This window comes from Ornithorhynchus anatinus, chromosome X1 (genome assembly GCF_004115215.2).
Source record: "Ornithorhynchus anatinus isolate Pmale09 chromosome X1, mOrnAna1.pri.v4, whole genome shotgun sequence".
NCBI lineage: Eukaryota > Metazoa > Chordata > Mammalia > Monotremata > Ornithorhynchidae > Ornithorhynchus > Ornithorhynchus anatinus.
The window spans coordinates 67,087,587-67,106,830 of NC_041749.1; the positions used below are offsets into that span (position 1 = coordinate 67,087,587).

At 39.6% G+C, this 19,244-nt stretch overlaps 1 non-coding gene across 1 annotated transcript; it reads left to right on the top strand.

Moving 5' to 3' along the window:
- The first annotated feature begins 1,806 nt into the window (after positions 1–1,806).
- LOC114807156 lies at positions 1,807–1,944 on the top strand. Its single transcript, XR_003755209.1, has one exon. It is a non-coding gene; the product is annotated as a small nucleolar RNA SNORA7 (small nucleolar RNA).
- Positions 1,945–19,244: the final 17,300 nt, after the last annotated feature.

Sequence of the window (19,244 nt, forward strand, 5' to 3'; positions counted from 1 at the left end):
CTACCATGTTTACAGTGCCTGGCACATAGTAAATGCTTAACATATACCATAATTATTATTAAGCCAAGCACTTACCCTATTCTGCCTTGATTACTTTTTCAGCCTCTTTGCTGACCACCCAGCCTCCTGTCTCTCCCCACTCCAGTCCATACTTCACCCTGCTGTCCAGATCATTTTTCTACAGAAATGTTCAGGAAATGTTTCCCCACCCACCTCCACATCTAACAGAAACTCCTGACCATCGGCTTTAGAGCACTCAATCACCTTGCCCCTCCTACCTCACCTTGCTACTTTCTTACTACAACTCAGCCCACACACTTTGCTCCTCTAACTCTAAACTACTCACTGTACCTCGGTCTTGTCTATCTTGCCATCCATTTCTCTCCCACATCCTGCCTCTAGTCTTGAATGCCCTCCTTCTTCATATCTGACAATTACTCTCCCCTACTTCAAAGCCTTATTGAAGGCACTTCTTCTCCAAGAGGCCTTCCCTGACTAAGCCCTCTTTTCGTTTTCTTTCCCTCCCTTCTGCATCACCTTGACTTGCTCCTTTTATTCATCTGCTCTCCCAGCCCCACAGCACTTGTGTACATAGCCATAATTTATTTATTTATATTAATGCCTGTCTCCTGCTCTAGACTGTAAGCTCACTGTGGGCTGGGAATGTATCTGTTATATTGTTATATTGTACTCTGCCAAGTGCTTAATACAATGCCCTGCACACAGTAAGTGCTCAATAAATATGATTGATTGATTGATTAAATGGCTACTGAATCCCCATTTTGCGGCTGAAGAAATTGAGGCACAGAGAAGTTAAGTGTCTTGCCCAAGAACACACTGCAAGCAATGGGCAGAGCCAGAATGTCCTGTTTCCCAGGCCCATGCTCTTTCCACTAGGCCATGTTGCTTCTAAATCATCTCTGCCATCTAACTTTCCAATCACAATCAACAACAACACCCATTCTCTCTTCCTTTCTAGCCAATTTGCCAATTTTCTGGATTCCTCCCTCTTTTAATCTCCATATTATGTCCATCACCAAATCCTTTCAGTTCTCCCTCCACAAAATTTCCAGACTCCTCCCTTTCCTTTCCATCTAAGTGGCTATTACACCAGACCAGGCACTTGTCACATTCCAGCTTGACTTTTGTATCAGCCCACTTTCTGTTCTCCCTGCCTCCAGTCTGTCCTTTCTCCAGTCTATACTTCACTCTGCTGCCCCAATCATTTTTCTAAAATAATATTCTGCAAACATCTCCCCTTTCCTCCAAAAGCCTCTAATGTTCATCCTTTCCTCTCCACATCTAACAGAAAATCCTGACAATTGGTTTTAAGGTGTTCAATCAGTGCTCTCTACCCTACTTATCCACTCTCTTTTCCCTCTATTCACCTGCTCGCTCTTTGTTCTTCTCGAGCCAACTCACTCGCTGTTGCTCTTTCTCATTTCTACTCCTCTTGACCACTTGCTCATGGCCTCCTTCCATCCTGGAGCTCCCTTCCTTTTCATATCCACAGACCATAGCTCTCCCACTCTTCAAAGTCATTCTGAAATCACATCTTTTCCAGGAGGTCTTCCCTGATTAATTTCTAATCCCCCTACTTCATATCCCCTAACTTACATGACAGTGCTTTCACACCTTCTAAACCTTTAAGTACTAACAACACCCTCCTGATATTTATGTCTATATCTTTTATACTTTACCATTTCCTCCTATCTGTAATATACTCTGACGTCTGTCTTCCCAGAAAGATTATAAGAGCGTTGAGTGCAGCAATCTTGTCTATTAAATCTATTGTAGTCTTTTAAGCCCCTTTCAGGATTGCATCTGGAGAGTTTCCAGTACTCTACCAGTCTCGGCTTTGGGAGGGAGAGTTAAGCAGAGGCATACCCATTCCATTCCTAGCTTGGGCAGTGGCTAGTGAATGGAAGGCAATCTGCTACGAATCAAAACTCACCGGTGCTGGGCAGCAGCGGCATGGGAGAGAGTTGAGGATGGAAACTCAAGTATACTGCACAGAAGAAGGCAACGGTAAATGGCTTCCTTATTTTTACCAAGAAAACTCTGTGGATACACTACCAAAATGATTGCAGATGGAGAGTGGGGTGTTCTGGGAGAGATGTGTCCATGGAGTCTTTATGGGTTGGAGACAACTTGACAGCATAAGAAAACAAAACAAGTCAAGTTTTTTAAGCGCCTAGTACACTGCTCTGTACTCAGCAGATGTGCAATAAATACTGTTGACTGATTGGTTATGGCTGTGTTCATAGACAGGAGATTGACCTAGGCGGCTTTTCAAGTTTCAACTTTTATCTCTAGGCTGCGTGTGGTGGCATGGTGGCAATGTTTCATCCAGCTTTATAGAACTAAAGTAGAATGTCCTCGCAAAAGGTCTATAAACTTCAGAAACTGAAAATCTGATCATTTTCATAGGTAATATTGGAATAATGGGGAAAGGAAACTTGGTGCTAATTCCTTTAAAACAAGCAGATCAAAATCTCCTATAAGAAAAATATTCTAGACAATGCTTTCATTACTTGTTAACTGGCTTCCTGTGCTTTGGAATTTTTTTCTGTTTGCTGCAGAAAATGTTTCTGAGAGCAAGTTTCAATTATTGTTCTTTCTAAAATGAAATTAGGCAGTTGGATATTCTGATGAAGAGTCTTTTGAATTTGTGAAGGACTGATGAAGTTTTAAATAACTTGGGGAATGTAAGTAAGGAAAATCTGATCTGAATAGTGGAGTACAAATTGATTGAGAAGGAATCCTGTCCATTCATGTCCATTTTCCTGACAGAAATAGATATGTCAAGAAGACATATTCTCAAGCAGATCTAGAAATTGTGAGTTCAATTCATAGCAGTGTTACTTATTAACAAAATCCACAGTTTATACAAATAATAGAGAAGCATAATGCTCTTCCAAGTGTATACATTCAGTAACTGTCCTATTCAATAAATCTCCCAGTCACTCTGTTCACCTTGTTTCTTAAGGGTGTTGAGCCTTTCGAACCAATTTCATGCTCCTTTTGTGTATGGCATTCTTATGTGGGAAACACAAAAGAAACACAGAATTAGTTTAAACAGAGGCATTCATAACTCCAGAGAACAACATATCTGTCTAGCCTCCTGCACACTATTTTCTCTTTATTGGGTTTAAAAAATAAATCCAAGTGAAAAATCTTTATTTTACATATAGGCTGTATTTGCTCTTTCAAATTGTCAGCATGCCGAGTACACTGTGGTATTTTTTATACTCAAAAGGTTTCTTTTGGTACAATAATATGCCATGACTAATTTTGAAACTCATTAAAAAAATAATTTCCACATGAAAACCTAAAGGCAAAATGACAGGCATAGTGAGAATATAAAGGCAAAGAGAGTATAGAATGCTTGATGTCGTCTAACTTTTCTCTCCTTATTTTTCTTCTGGCATGTTGCTGGCAGATTCTATGTATTGGCTGGCTCTTTATGACAGAAAAGGTATTTTTTAAAAAACAAACAAAGCCTAGAAAAAATGAACTTCGGAAATCTGTTCCAGGATCACTGTTCATCCAACTATACACTGAGCAAACTGTGTCATACTAAATTTTCATGTCAGTCTTTCACTAACTTTTCTCAATGGACAATACTTCATGTAAAAACCATGCATGTAGGCCTCAGCTAGAACTGGAATGGAACAATGGAGTTGAATCTGAAAAGGTAATTTCCTCCCTCAGGTTTAAGATTTCAAATAATTGGGGCCAGTGAAAGAAGTTTTTACTCTTAAAAGAAATCACTTCTTCAGTCATGCTCTTTTCCTATTGAAGATGAGTTAGTGTTGAATAAGACTTTGGCACAAAACTTCCTTCTCCCTCCCCCCTAAAAAAAGAACACATAATAATAATAATAATAGTATTTGTTAGGTGCTTACTATGTGCCAAACACTGTTCTAAGTGATGGGGTAGATACAAGATACCACCTGATCAGGTTGTCTCACGTGGGGTTCACAGTCTTAATCCCCATTATACAGATGAGGTAACTGAAGCACAGAGACGTTAAGTGGCTTGCCCAAGGTCACACAGCAGACAAGTGGTGGAGCCGGGATTAGAACCCACGTCTTCTGATTCCCAAGCCCGTGCTCTTTCTGCTTAGCCATGAAATCCAATCACAGCCATATGAGAGTCACCCAAGTAGTCCTTTACTTGGAATTTAGTTTATGAACCTTCTCTGCCTGGATAAGGAGCTATGAGATCTATACTTACGTATAAACACATGTATATATGTGTGGGGTTTTTTTGGCTTTATTGCTGTATCTCTGTTGGTCCAGTGGAATGAGCACTACTTTGGGAATGGGGATAATTGGGTTCCAGTCCCAGTTCTCCTTGTAGCTGGCTAATGTGGATGGAGACCACTTCTGCATTTTGCTATATACTGCATCCCTGCCTGCCTACTCCCTTGATGCACTTTGTACATGCTAACTAGTTACATGACTCCCCACTCCAGTCCATATATCACTCTGCTGCCCCGATAATTTTTCTACAAAAGTCTTCAGTTTATGTTTCCCCACTTCTCAAGAACCTCCAGTGTTGCCCATCCATCTCCACATCAAACAGAAAACTCCTTACCATTGGTGTTAAAGCACTCAGTAATATTGCCCCCTTCTACCTCATTTTGCTACTCTCCTACTATAACCCAGTCCTCACATTTTGTTTCTCTAATGCCAACCAACTGTGCCTTGATTTCATCTATCTCACCACCAACCTCTTGCCCACATCCTGCCTCTGGCCTGCAACACCCTCCCTTTTCATATCACACAGGCATTTACTCTCCCCACCTTCAAAACCTTATTGAAGGCACATCTCCTCCAAGAGGCCTGACTTAGCCCTCTTTTCCTTTTCTTCCACTCCCAGCTGCATTGCACTGAATTGCTCCCTTTATTCTACTCACCAGCCCCACAGCACTTATGAACATATCCATAATTTATTTATCTATATTTATATCTTCAAATACTTGTACATTGCTCTCTTTTTGTATAGTTACTGTGTGTATTCTTTCCATCTCTGTTTGATTCCACTATCATCATTTATTGTCAGTCCATCCTTGCTTTTGACAAAGCCAATCCGAGGACAAAATGTTCCCTTCATTTCCTTAATTTTCTGAAAGAGTGATCTTGTCTTCTCACATTTGTTATTTACTTCCATTTCTTTATATATGCTGTTATAATATTCCTGTTTGTGTATCTATGGAATTTTCTTGGTAAAAATATGGATCAATAATCAATAATAAAGGAACCAGGAGTCAAGAAATACACTGAAGATTAATGTTAGGAAGATTTGCTATGAAGAGTCTGGAAAAAGTCATGAAATGTGCAGATATAACAATTGCCACAAAAATACAAATTATCAATTCTATGGTGTTTCCAATGACAATGTATGGACCCGAAATCTGGACAGTGAAAAAACAGGATAGAAAAAGCATTGATTCTTTTGAAATGTGGTGTTGGAGAAGGCTTTTGTGAATGCCATGGACTGCCCAAAAGACAAATGGTTTTTGGAGTAAATTAAGCCCAAGTGGTCTTTGGAAAGATAAATGACTCGACTTAGATTAGCATATTTTGGACACATAATCAGGAGGACTAATTCTCTGAAGAAGACACTAATGCTAGCAAAAGTTCAGGGAAAACTGAACTTCCCTGAGTTCAGGGAATGCAGGTGGAGCAGAGACAGACCAGCAACTAGATGGATAGAAATCATAATAATGATAATGCAAGAACGGTTAGCAAGGTTATGGATTATGGCAGAAAACAGGATGTTTTTAAGAAAATATATCCACTGAAGTCACTATGAATCGGAAACAATTCGACACTTGATAATAATATTTATCTCTTTTTCATCCTCTAGACTGTTAGGTCACTGTAGGCAGGGAACATGTCTGTTATATTATTGTGTCATACTCTCCCAAGCACTTAGTACAGTGCTTTGCACACAATAAATGTCAATAAACCCAATTGATTGATCGATTGATTGGGTCTCAAGAAGGAATATGACTGGGTGGGATGAAGTTGTGCAATTGGTGCTGTACAAACCACTAGCTTTTTAATCAGATTGTCTGCACAGGTTCTAGGTCTTGAAGTCTCAGTCGAGATGGGAGACTCCATCCACCCATTATATTTTTGTCATGTTTTTACTTTTCTGTTCATCTGAATAATTGGAATTAATGCAGCAGCAATGTATTTATTGGTATAGTTTATGTGAACAACAAGGGACAGTAACAACATCGCCAAGATCTGCCCTTTCCTCTCCATCCAAACCACTACCATATTTAGTACAATCATTCAGCATATACCGACTGGATTACTGCATCAACATCCTTTCTGATCTCCCAAGCTTCTGTCTCTCCCCACTTCGGTCTATACTTCACTCTGCTGCCCGGATTATCTTTCTACAGAAATGTTCTGGGCATGTCACCCCCCTTCCTCAAAAATCTCCAGTGGTTGCCTATCAACCTCCATATCAAGCAAAAACATGTCACCCCCTTCCTCACTCTTGGCTTCAAAGCTCTCCATCACCTTGCCCCCTCCTACCTCACCTCCCTTCTCTCCTTCTACAGCCCAGTCCACACACTCCACTCCTCTGGTGCTAACCTTCTCACTGTGCCTCGTTCTCACCTGTCCCACCACTGACCCCTGGCCCACATCCTACCTCTGGCCTAGAATGCCCTACCTCCTCAAATCTGCCAAATTAGCATACTTCCCCCCTTCAAAGCCCTACTGAAAGCTCACCTTCTCCAGGAAGCCTTCCCAGACTAAGCCCACCTTTTCCTCAGCTCCCCCTCCCCATTGCCCCAACTTGCTCCCTTTGCTCTACCCCCCTTCCCTGCCCCACAACACTTGTGTATATATGTATATATTTATAATTATAATTCTATTTATTTGTATTAATGATGTGTATATATCTATAATTCTATTTATTTATGATGATGCTACTGATGCCTGTTTACTTGTTTTGATGTCTGTCTCCCCTCTTCTAGATTGTGAGGCCGTTGCAGGCAGGGATTGTTTCTATTTGTTGCTGAATTGTAGTTTCCAAGCACTTAGTACAGTGCTCTGCACACAGTAAGTGCTCAATAAATACGATTGAATGAATGAGTGAATATAGTTATTATGCACTGACAACACCACCAAGGCTAATGGGAATAATGGTGGCATGGGAGCAGGAGAAATATTACTGGAGCTACTGAGTCTCATTATCTACATAGAGAGCACTAAAAATGAGTGGTCACATCAAATCTGAGGTGATCATGCACCCACATGCTTTATAATAATGTTGGTATTTGTTAAGCACTAAGCGCTGCGGTAGATGCAGGGTAATCAGGTTGTCCCACATGAGGCTCACAGTCTTAATCCCCATTTTACAGATGAGGGAACTGAGGCCCAGAGAAGTTAAGTGACTTGCCCACAGTCACACAGCTGACAAGTGGCAGAGCTGGAATTCAAACCCATGACCTCTGACTCCCAAGCCCGGGCTCTTTCCACTGAGCCACGCTGCTTCTCTAATGGTACTGATGGTATGGTACTGATGTGAGGATTCTTTTGGAAAAAACAAACAAACAAACCCTTACTGTCTACTTTTATGGGATACCTAAAGCCTGTGACTGAAATCAAAACTATTGTTGTTTTTTTTTTTTACCAATTACCATTTCTTAGCATTCTAAGTGAAAGATACTTTGTATAAAATTTGGTGTGAAATTTCACATGATCACCAGTTCTGTTATTGGCAGGTCAATCCTGAATTTTGGGATCACTTCCCACCACCTGGAAAATAGTCGTTGGGATTGATCTACATACCATTTTGGGCTGTACGGTGGAAAGGGACAGAAACAGTTAGTGCAATGGCATGGTGGAAGGGGTCCAATTGTGAAGTAAAAGAACAGAAAAAAAGCTGCTCAGTTTCCTCATCATTGTCTCCCCCTGCCACTGCTACCATCACAGCTACCGCCACTACTGAGGTGACTGAACTCACCACTTCTGGGCCATTTATTGAGGTTTTCAAAAAATTTGGAATGGCATAATAATAATAATAATTGTGGTATTTAAGGGCTTACTGTGGCCCAGGCACTGTACGATGCGCTGGAGTGGATGCAAACACAGTCCATGTCCCACATGGGACTCACAGTCTTAATTTCCATTTTAGAGATGAGGTAACTGAGGCCCAGAGAAGTTAAGTGACTTGCTCAAGGTCACATAGTAGACAAGTGGCAGAGCTGGGATTAGAACCCAGGTCCTTCTGACTCCCAACCCCGTGCTCTGTCCATCATGCCATGCATTAATTCTAGCCACAAAATGGTGCTTAGCTGCTGCAGGCTTATCCAGATCCCTGAGCAGCTCAGACAAAGGCCACCTGGACCCCAAAGAAGCTGCAGTTTCACCAGATTGAAGAACAGGGTGAAGAAGCAGTGATGGCGGAGTTATAGATGTGTTTTCAAGTAAGTGGGTGTGTCTACGTGGATGGGTCTATTAACCTTAGACTGAAAGCCCGTGATTAGACTGTAAGCCCGTGATTAGACTGTAAGCCCGTCAAACGGCAGGGACTGTCTCTATCTGTTGCCGACTTGTTCATTCCAAGCGCTTAGTACAGTGCTCTGCACATAGTAAGCGCTCAATAAATACTATTGAATGAATGAATGAACCTTGTTCCCCATCTATTATCCTCTATATTCCTCTCTATCCATGACTCTCTGACACTTGTATGCCTTCCCTTTCTCTCTGTTTCCCCTCCTCCTAGTCTATTCCTCTTGTTTTCTCTCATTCTCTTCCCTTTTTCGCCCCTCATATCTCTCCTTCCTCACCCTCCTCCACCTTTCTCCTCTAATTTTGCTCATGCTGTTCTCCACTGCCTGGAACTCCGTTACCCTTCAAATTCACCAGACCACAGCATTCCCCATCTTCCAAGTCCTCTTAAAATCCCAGATACTTCAAAAAGGCCTTCCTGATTGATTCCCAACACCTCAAGAAGTGCCTATCCAACATCCAACAGGTGATTTTGAAAACAGGTTTCAACTTGCATGTAAGACCCCGTGGTCTGGGGAATTCCAAAGATGGAACTGAACTTAAGAAAGTGTTTTCTCTCCCCACTTCTTTGATGAGAGAACATTTCTTATGCTTTTTTTTGAGTCCACGTGTCCATCTCAAATCTGAAGCCCAGCAAATGTCAAGGAGAATCATTCAGCACACAGGGAATTATGCAGGTAGTTCTTTTCATTAAAGATTCAAAAGCAAACATTGTACAAATAATACAATCCATGATGAAAAATCACAAAATAAAGCACATTTGTAATTTTTAATGAAATGTTGTGATCCAGAATGAGCATACCGAGAACAACATTAATTTGTGAAATATTTATATAATTATAAATATTTAATTGGATCATTTAGATTTGTGAGCAGGGAAAAGCCAGCCAAATCTGTTATATTGTACTCTCCTAAGTGCTTAGCACTCATTAAGTGTTCCATAAGTTGATTGATATTGCTATCAAGAGGTTTTGTTTGCCCTGATGATATGATTTTTCCCTGATCTGTAGACACATTTGCTGTACGGATTTCATGCTAGAAGACAAAAGTATTTGTCTTGGACACCTAAAAGAAGGCACTTAAAACATCTTCTGCGGTTTCAAAATACCAATGCTAAGTTCTTTCTTCATATCTTTCAGATCATAGATGTGACTAAACTAACCTAGTATTTTATTGGTACCTGAATAATTTAGGCTCCTTGGTATTTATTAGTTTTTTATAGCAGAAATTGAAATGCTCAGAGAAAGTAAATCAGAATAAAAAGTAAAACATTATTTAAAACAGTTTATACCATAGTTACAGCAATAAAGTTAGATAGCTGCTGTGCATTAGTTCATTGGCTTTCAGAATATTGCACTACAAATATGAGACCCCACTGGGATTCAGATGTACTGCAGGAACGAACAAAATTCTTGAATTTCCATCATGCTGGTTTAGTGAGTAGAACGTGATGTGTGATAGGCTGCCTGACTGCCCCAAAGGAGCACAAATGTTTTACCCAGTGAACAATATAGGAAAATCATTGACTAGCATCAGCTACAGGGGAACCTGTGGTGATTCTTTCTGCAGCTTCTCCTAATCAGGTTGCCATAGCAATCTTGAAAAATGCAAGTTCAGAATGAAGGCTACCTAATGAGAGAAAAATAAAAGCAAGTGGTAAAGTTTTGATTCAGCAACATTTTATTTACCATTACATTTCCAGTGTTTCCTCTTTTACTTACAAATAGAATTTGGATTTATCTTAGATGCTCAGTGGATTTATCTTAGATGCTCAGTTTCTTTCCAAAATAGCTCAATCAAATTAACTCAGTACAAGTGCATGATTTATGAAGAACAAAGATGATACAGGCATATTTTATACATGGCATGATCCTTTTGAAAGACATGAGATATGAGATATTGTCTCTATAGGCTGGAAAAGCATCAGTGGAGTAGGAGTTTTTTTAGTTTATTAACTCCACCGAATGAGCAAACCATTTGTGATCTATCAAAATCCCATCAATCCATTGATCATTCTCATATGATCACTAAGGAGCTAAAGATGAACTGTGTGCAAATGAGGAAGATGTATCTTTGGATTTTTTCTTTTTTCTGAAAATAACTTTTGATTGGAAGCTGCAAGGGACAAATCTGACCCTCTGCTCTAAATCTTTGGGTAAAATCGGCCAACCTTTGGCGAGAAAGCACTTTGCCTATATTTGTGGTTTGGACCAACATATCATTAGTTCTATTTCTGAATCTGCTATATCAACAATCACTCAATCAATAATATTTATTGTGTATTTACCTTATGCAGTTCTTGGCATGCAGTTCTGCATAAGTGTTTGGGAGAATACAATAGAATTAGTAGACATAAACTCTGCTCTGGAGGAACTTATATCTATCAGGGAAGACAGACAATAAAATAAATTACAACCAGAAGAAAGAAGAAAAAAGGGAGATGAAAATGAACTACTGCTTAATATTAAGATATGTAAGGTATGCTATAGGAGCCTGTGGGTACTTACATAACAATAGCAGGGATATAAGCAAAGGAGATTAGAAATCTGTTGTTGGTTGAATTTTAAGGGGAAGGGAATTTCAGAAAGGCAGAGGACATGTGTAAGAGGCTAGAAGCAGGAGAGATGAAAATGAGGTCCATGAGTAGAATAGCTTGAAAAGAACAGAGGGTGAGAGCAGGGGTATACTTGGGGAAGAAGCAGTGTTGCCAATTGGACAGAGCATGGGCCTGGTAGTCAGAAGGACCTGGCTTCTAATTCTGACTCTGCCACAAGTCTTCTGTGTGACCTTGGGCAAGTCACTTAACTTCTTTGTGCTTCAGTTACCTCATCTGTAAAATGGGGACTAAGACTGTGAGCCCTATGTGTGACATGGATTGTGTCCAATCTGATTATCTTGTACCTACCCCAGTGCTTAGGACAGTGCCTGATACAAAGTACTTAACAAATGCCATAAAAAAGAAGGGAGTAGATAAATAGGAAGGGGAAAGCTTAATGAGTGCCTTAAAACTGACAGTGAGGAGTTTCTGTTTGATGTGGATAACCTTTGGAGATTTTTGAGGAGTTGGGTGTTGTGCAGAACAACATTTTAAAGAAACAATCTGGGTATCGGAGGGAAGTTTGGAGTGAAGAGGGGAGTTTCTCAAGGCAGGGAGACCAATGAGAAGGCTGATGCAAGATTCAAGCTGGAATATTATAGGTATTTGGCTCAGCATGGTGGCCATTTGGGAGAGGAAGGGTCAGAGCCTGGAAATGCTGGGGAGGAAAAACTGATAGGGTTTTCCCACTCCCTGGGGTGGATGCTGTTCCACTTAGCACACTGTCCTTGCTGAGTTTTATGGGTTTGTCCTTTTGCAGAACCTGTCTCTATTTTCGAGCCTGCCTCTTGGCATCTTGATCTTTGTGCTGCATTTGCTTAAGGAGAGCAGCCCCTCAAGGAAATTACCCTCCCATATTTTCCTTATCTTTCCCTGTTCTCACAGGTGTCAAGAGGAAACAGGGAAATGTATAAACTTGAGCTATGACCCAATATCGTGGTTTTCAATAAAAATACAGTTTTGTTTTTTAAAATGGTATTTGTTAAGTGCTTACCATGTACTAAGCACTGAAGTAGATGCAAGATAATTGGGTTGGACCCAGTCCCTGTCCCACATGGGGCTCACAGTCTTAATCCCCATTTTATAGATGACGTGACTGAGGTCCAGAGAAGTTAAGTGACTTGCTCAAGTTCATACAGAAAACAAGTGGCAGAGCTGGGATTAGAACCCAGATTCTTCTGATTCTCAGGCCCACTGTCTATCCACTAGGCCACTCTTTGCCTAGGCACTGAGGAAGACCAAGATAGAGAATGAATTGAGGAGCCAAAAGTAGCGTGGCTCAGTGGAAAGAGCCTGGGCTTGGGAGTCAGAGGTCATGGGTTCGAATACCAGCTCTGCCACTTGTCAGCTGTGTGACTGTGGGCAAGTCACTTAACTTCTCTGTGCCTCAGTTACCTCATCTGTAAAATGGGGATTAAGACTGTGATCCTCATGTGGGACAATCTGATTACCCTGTATCTACCCCAGCGCTTAGAAAAGTGCTCTGCACAGAGTAAGCGCTTAACAAATACCAACATTATTATTATTATTATTATTAAAAGACAAATGAGAGGAATCTGAGGAAAAGGTAAGAAAGTTAAAGCTAAATGAGGTACAAGAGTTTGTATCTAGACATAGTAAAACTTGCAAGGAGGAAGAAACAAGGGAAGATGGTGATAGACTATAAGCTTGTTGTCGGCAGGGAATGTGTATACCAACTCTGTTATATTGTATTCTTCCAAGTGCCTAGTACAGTGCTCGGTACAAAGTAAGTGCTTAATGAATATGACTGATTGATAGCATTCATGAGCAAAGAAGCCAAAGGGGTCAGGAAGAAAAGACATAAAGGAATGTGGGTAATAGATATTTTAAGGAATTCTTTGGGAAAGAAAAGGAGACCTGCTAGTGGTGGATGCATGTGAACACACACCTAAAGTAAGGTGAACAAATAGAGACCTTAGGGGATATTAGAGGATATTATATTTGTACTATTAGGTCATTAAAAAAGGAGAGTTCTGGGAACAGATAGTTTGACAGCTGAATTGTATAAGGAATTTACTAAATGTGCTAAGTCCTTAGCCAAAAATCTACTATCCTGCCTTCACTTCATATTCTATTATGCATTCAAAGATGCAAGAACCTAACAGTAGATATGGAATTGAAGTCTGTTCACACCACTGAATGCAGATTATAAAGTCTATGGAGGAGGTTGCATGCAGTAGCCTAGAAAATGATATTTAATGTGCAGAGATATGCAGTTAAATGCAGATCGATTGCTGATTATGTACTGCATTAGATAGTTGAACTTGTTAAAGAAGGCTGGCGGTTATGTGAAAGAAAGACAGTGGAAGGGATACTCAATAATCCTATGTTAGGGGACAAAGTCATTTCTCCTGTATTGGGCAGCAGCAGCATGGGAAAGAGTCAAAGGTGGATAATCAAGTGATCAACACGTTGATCAAAGACAACCGCAGAGACTCAAGTTTTTACTTCATGGAAGAAGACAGTGGTAAACCACTTTCGTATCTTTACCAAGAAAACTCTACTGATACACGTACCAGAACGATGTTATGACAGAAGACTGGGACATTCTGAAGAGGGTGAGTCCCTATGGGTTGGAAAAGACTCGACGGCATTTGAAGAGTAGGTCAGCAGAAGGCTTTTGACTGGGTGAGTTGAAAATTTTTTTGATGAAGGAAATAAAACCACTTAGGGTCCCTGTTACAAGTTTAAACTATATGAATATATGAATTGCCTTATGTGTGTATAACCAGAATTCCAAAGGTGAAAAGGTAGATAGAAAGCAACTTTCAAATAGGTACAGAATCTGTTTAAGGATTCCCCTCTAGTTGACTATCAGCATGACCTAGTGGAAAGAGCACAGGCCTGGGAATCAGAGATCCTGGCTTCTAATCAAAGCTCCGCCACTTACCTGTTGTTTGACCTTGGGCAAGTCACTTAACTTCTTTGCGGTACTTTTCCCTCATCTGCAGAATTGCGGTTCAATACCCTTTCTTCCTCCTATTTAGATTGTAAGCCCCATTTAGGACCTGATTATTTTGTGTAGACCCCAGCGCTTAGTTCAGTGCTTGGCATATAGTAAGCACTTAACAAATCCCACAATTATTATTCATTATTATATGCTTGAGGATATGTAGAGATAAGCTCAAAAAGGCACTTACACAAAAATGAGATCAGGTATAATTTGATCTCACAGGCCAATACCACAAAATATTAGAATTTAGTAAATTCTAATATATATATGGAATTTAAATTATAGGTGGAATGCCAAGTGCAAAAATGAACATATAGAAATGTAGGTATTTAAAGTTGGTGGGAGGAGAAAGCAGTGGAAGAATATGCAAAAAGATGGGTATTTTCTTTATACCTATCTATAGTGATAGATATAAACCATTCCTATTCTTGACATTATCAACATAATTATGGTACTTCTTAAGTGCTTACTATGTGTCAAGCACTGTTCTAAGCTCTGGGGTAGATACAAGATAATTAGTTTGGGCACAGTGCCTGTGCCACATGGGGCTCACAGTCTAAATAGGAGGGAGTAGGATTTAATCTCCATTTTACAGATGAGGTAACTGAGACACAGAGAAGTCAAGTGAATTTCCCAAGCTCACATGGCAAATGCGTGCCAGAGCTAAGATTAGAACCCAGGTCCACTGGGCCACACTGCTTTTCTTATTGATATGTTTCTATTCCAGTTCATTTCTTCTCTAATTCTTTAAAGCTCTTTCTCATTCAAGTACTATTCTCTTTGTTATATATTCTTTATTTGGTTTCATGCTAAAATGATTTCTAGACTGTGAGCCCATTGTTGAGTAGGGATTGTCTCTATTTGTTGCTGAACTGTACTTTCCAAGTGCTTAGTACAGTGCTCTGCACTCAGTAAATGTTCAAAAAATAAATGAATGAATGATTTGGCATTTCTATTTTCTCATAATATTTTACTTCTTGTTAATACTAGTTGCATTTTCTGTTTCTGTCCCCTGAAAACGTCATCTGTTAACATTCCCTTTTCTTTTTATCCTATTGCTGGTACAACACAAACAATAGCGGATTTTTCCATTTACCTCCATAACCTCATCCTGTTATCCTTTGATTATATCTTATCTACCCCTTGAGTGGTTTTCTAGCCATTTTCTATATACTGCTGTTAAACAAGAATAACTTAGTTTTGGTTTAGTGCTAAGCAAATGTTGAAAATTTTTATAAATGCCTTCAGGTTGAAAGCAACAGTCAATGCTCATCAGAATGCCCTATCTCTAGCAAAGACATGAAAGAGTTCCGTTCTGAACATGCTATTGGCTGTGATCGATCCTTCTACTAGGAACAAACAAAAGGCATTTGGAAAACAGGAAACAAGGACTACTTTCACACTGATAGAAATGGCTTCTCTGTTAGTGCTTCTTGACTAAAATGGTCAAATGGTTAAACATGCATGGTACATATGGCATTCAAAGATATTATCCCTTCCATATGAGAATTATGTGGGTCAATCAGTGGTATTTATTGAGTACTTACTGTGTGCAGAGCACTGTACTAAGTGCTTGGGAGAGTACAATACAGTGGAGTTGGTAGACACGTTCCCTACCCTCAGTGAGCTTACAGTCTAGAAATCTATGGGTGTAAGAGAAAAATAGTGAAGGATTTGCAGCACATCTTACTTTTTTACCATATGGGACTAAGGAAAATCACTCATTACATCCACATGTTGTAGTAGAAGTGGAAACAAAGCATTTTACCATGATGTGCTTCGGTAATTTTGAACTTATTTAATATTCATTTGGTTGCTTATTATACCTCAACACCTGAATAAAATGAAAAAAATTAGAAAACTGGGTGTTTTCTTGATTTTATCCCTCTGCCCCGGGACCTCACTCAGTGTGACTTGGAATGAATGAAAGCGGTGTGGGATAGGGCTTTGAAGGAAGGCAAAAAGAACTGGTATCAACTGACAAGGCTTTAATCTCAACTACTTTCCAAAACCTTGGTCACGTCATTCCAACAGCACTCATGTCCACTCAGTCATCCTTAACAGTTAGGAATATAGCGATTTACATTTATTTTTAAATTTGTACATTTACAGTATTAATTTCTCCAGACTCTTGCTGTTACCTGTTGAGTCTTCCTGCTCCTACTTAACATGCAATTTATTTAGATTGTAAATTGTTCAAGGGTAGGGAGCATGTCTTTTATTTCTACTGTACTCTCCCAAGCACCTAGTAGTCTTCTGCACCTGAATATGGTAAACACCATTTAACATATTAAAGCTGGTGAACCATATTTTCATGGAACATATTATTATTATCATCATCATTGTCACTATTATGGCATTTGTTAAGTTCTTACTATGTGTCAAGCACATATCTAAGCCCTGGGGTAGATGAAAGTTAATCAGGTTGGACACAGTCCTGTCCCTCATGGGGCTCACAGTTTAAGCAGGAGGGAGAACAGGTACTGAATCCCAATTTTACAATTGAGGAAACTGAGGCACAGAGAAATTAAGTGATTTGCCCAAGGTCACACAGCAAGCAAGCTTACTGTGGGCAGAGAACGTGTCTACCAACTTTGTTACTGCACACAGTAAGTGCTCAAGAAATAGGATTGATCAATCAATTGATTGGCAGACCTTGGATTAGAACCCAGGTCCTCTGACTCCCAGGCCTGTGCTCTTTCCACTAGGCTATGATGCCTCTCTAGCTAATTTCCAGATGGGAAAGATTTGCTCTGTCATACCATTTGGCAAATCCTGATTCCTGGAATAGGGGGGAGGTTGTGAAGAAATGTGCAAGCAAGATGAAAACTGTCAGAATAGCAGAAGGATTTGCGAATAGGGGAATAACTGCTGAAATGATCTCCTAAAGAGACCTGAGAGATATTTGAAAGAGAAGCTAGGAAGGCAAAATAAGATAGCCTAAGGGCAAAAGCTTCCCACGTTAGATTTGAAGCTGGAAGCCTGCCCTATCAAAGCCATTTATCTGGCCACAGAACAGCCAGATATTTTTAGTGGTGCAAAGAACATAAATCTGTATCAGAGAATCCACTTTTTCAAATGGTTACCCCTGAGGAGGTACTATCCAAGAAAAAATGAAAGAGTTTATGAGAAAATCCTCATCTAAGAGGACATTTATAATATATTCAAAGCAGAGGCAATACAAACTCAAAATATATTCAGCACATGGCTATTCAGTTTAGTGGTATTCTAAGTCTTTACTTGTTGAGCCTTCATAAGGTCATGGTCTTCCATGACAGGAAAATAAAAAGATAACTGACAGTAAATCTTCTAGGAGAAGCAGATACAGTGTACTATGTTACTGTCTAGTTCCTAAAATATATTCAGCTCCTCTACCTTATACCCCAAAGTTCTGGAGGGGTTACATAGATTCCTTACTCTTTAACCTACCCTCAGCTAGTCCTCAATAAGAAATTTTGATCCTTTGTCTTGGAATCAGTCTAGATTCCCAATTTGTCCAACCTCATTTCTACCTAAATCCCCAAGTGAAATAAATCGATAAGCCAGGAATGCCCCCAAAAATCCATTAACCAAACATTCAGATTTCATTTTGGCTTATACTGGTTCTATCTTACATCAATTCTGCATCCTTGTGTCTTTCTCTGAATAAAAACATCTGGTTGCATTTTAAATTTATTAACGCTATTTGCTTCACCAGCCTACAGGCCAAATCTCATCCTTGGATATTCATGAGCAGCTATCATTGGAGTCAATAGGAATTGTGCATGTGCATCTGAGAACATAATTTGCCCTTTAGTCATTATTACAAAATGATTCAACGTGTTTCCTCATTTTATGTGAAATAGGGTTGCTTGCATTCCATTGCCTTTGTATTTTTTAAATTATAGTCATCTCTGGTTTGGTATCTGTCAGCTTCTCTTGCCCAGATCCTTCAAAGCTAATTTGAAATACCTGCATTTCTTTGAGGTTGCCTTGAAGTCCTCCCTTCTCTGATGAAAGCAAGTCAAATCTCTTTATGTTATCTAAAAACAGAGATTCTGGAAATTGGCATCAGGGAGGCTGAGTCGCACTGACCCTTTCTATCCAGAAGAGGAATCAAAATAGAACACTTACCAAAAATAAAGCTATATATTTTCAGGAACAATGTCACATATTTTGATAAACTTTTTGTATTTCTCTATTTCCTCCTTCTTTTGATACATTACAGCAAGGTTTTCTATTTATCTAATCTGGAGATAGTGTATATGAATGATCAATTTAAAGGACATAACTTCAATAATCTTTTCATTTCGTTCCTGTCATGTACCATGGGTCTTCCTTTTAGCCTAATCCAAGTCTGTATCCACCCCACCTGATTAAAAAAACACACTTTCCCAGTATAGATGTAATGTTGCTTTTCCCTTACAGGTGTGTTCTAAGTCCTCACTGATTCTAAACTCAATTTTTGATTATTTATCAGATATGGAAATGGAAGCTAGCCATCTCAATTCCCAGGATTAGCCGTGGAAACTGTTTTTAATAGATGGGAGTCAAATTGGCAACCTGTCAATCTCCTGGTACAGAGGACATTTGTAACAATAGGTTAAAGACATCAGGTGTTCCACAACTTCCTCTGAGTCCTTTCAGAACTCTTGGGTAGATATATCTGGTTCCTGTGATGTATTTATGCATAGTTTCTCAATTTGATCTAGAGCATCCTGTGTGGTTACCACCATTTGACCCATTTCATTGAGTTCAGCGGCTACCTCGATTATCTCTTTAGAGCCATGAGTGATTTTTTTACCCCTTAATTGTCATGTGGCCCCACTAATTCTCTAGTCGTGTTCCTGCTTTTGATATATTTGAACACTTTTTATTTCTTAGTTTTGGCATCTCTTGACTAATGCTCTTCAAATTCCTTTTTGATCTGCGTGATTTCATTTTTTACATCTACCTGTAATTCTTTTATGGATTTTCCTATTTTCCTCACTTGGGTGAGCTTTCTATTTTTTAAACAGTGATCTTTCCCTCTGCTGACCTCTTTTACTCTGCCAGGTATCCATGCAGTGGTTCTTTTTTTATTTTGGCAGGGGTTGGGGAGGGGCTGAGGTTTTTTTTGTTGTTGTTCTGTGGCACACATTTTTCTTGA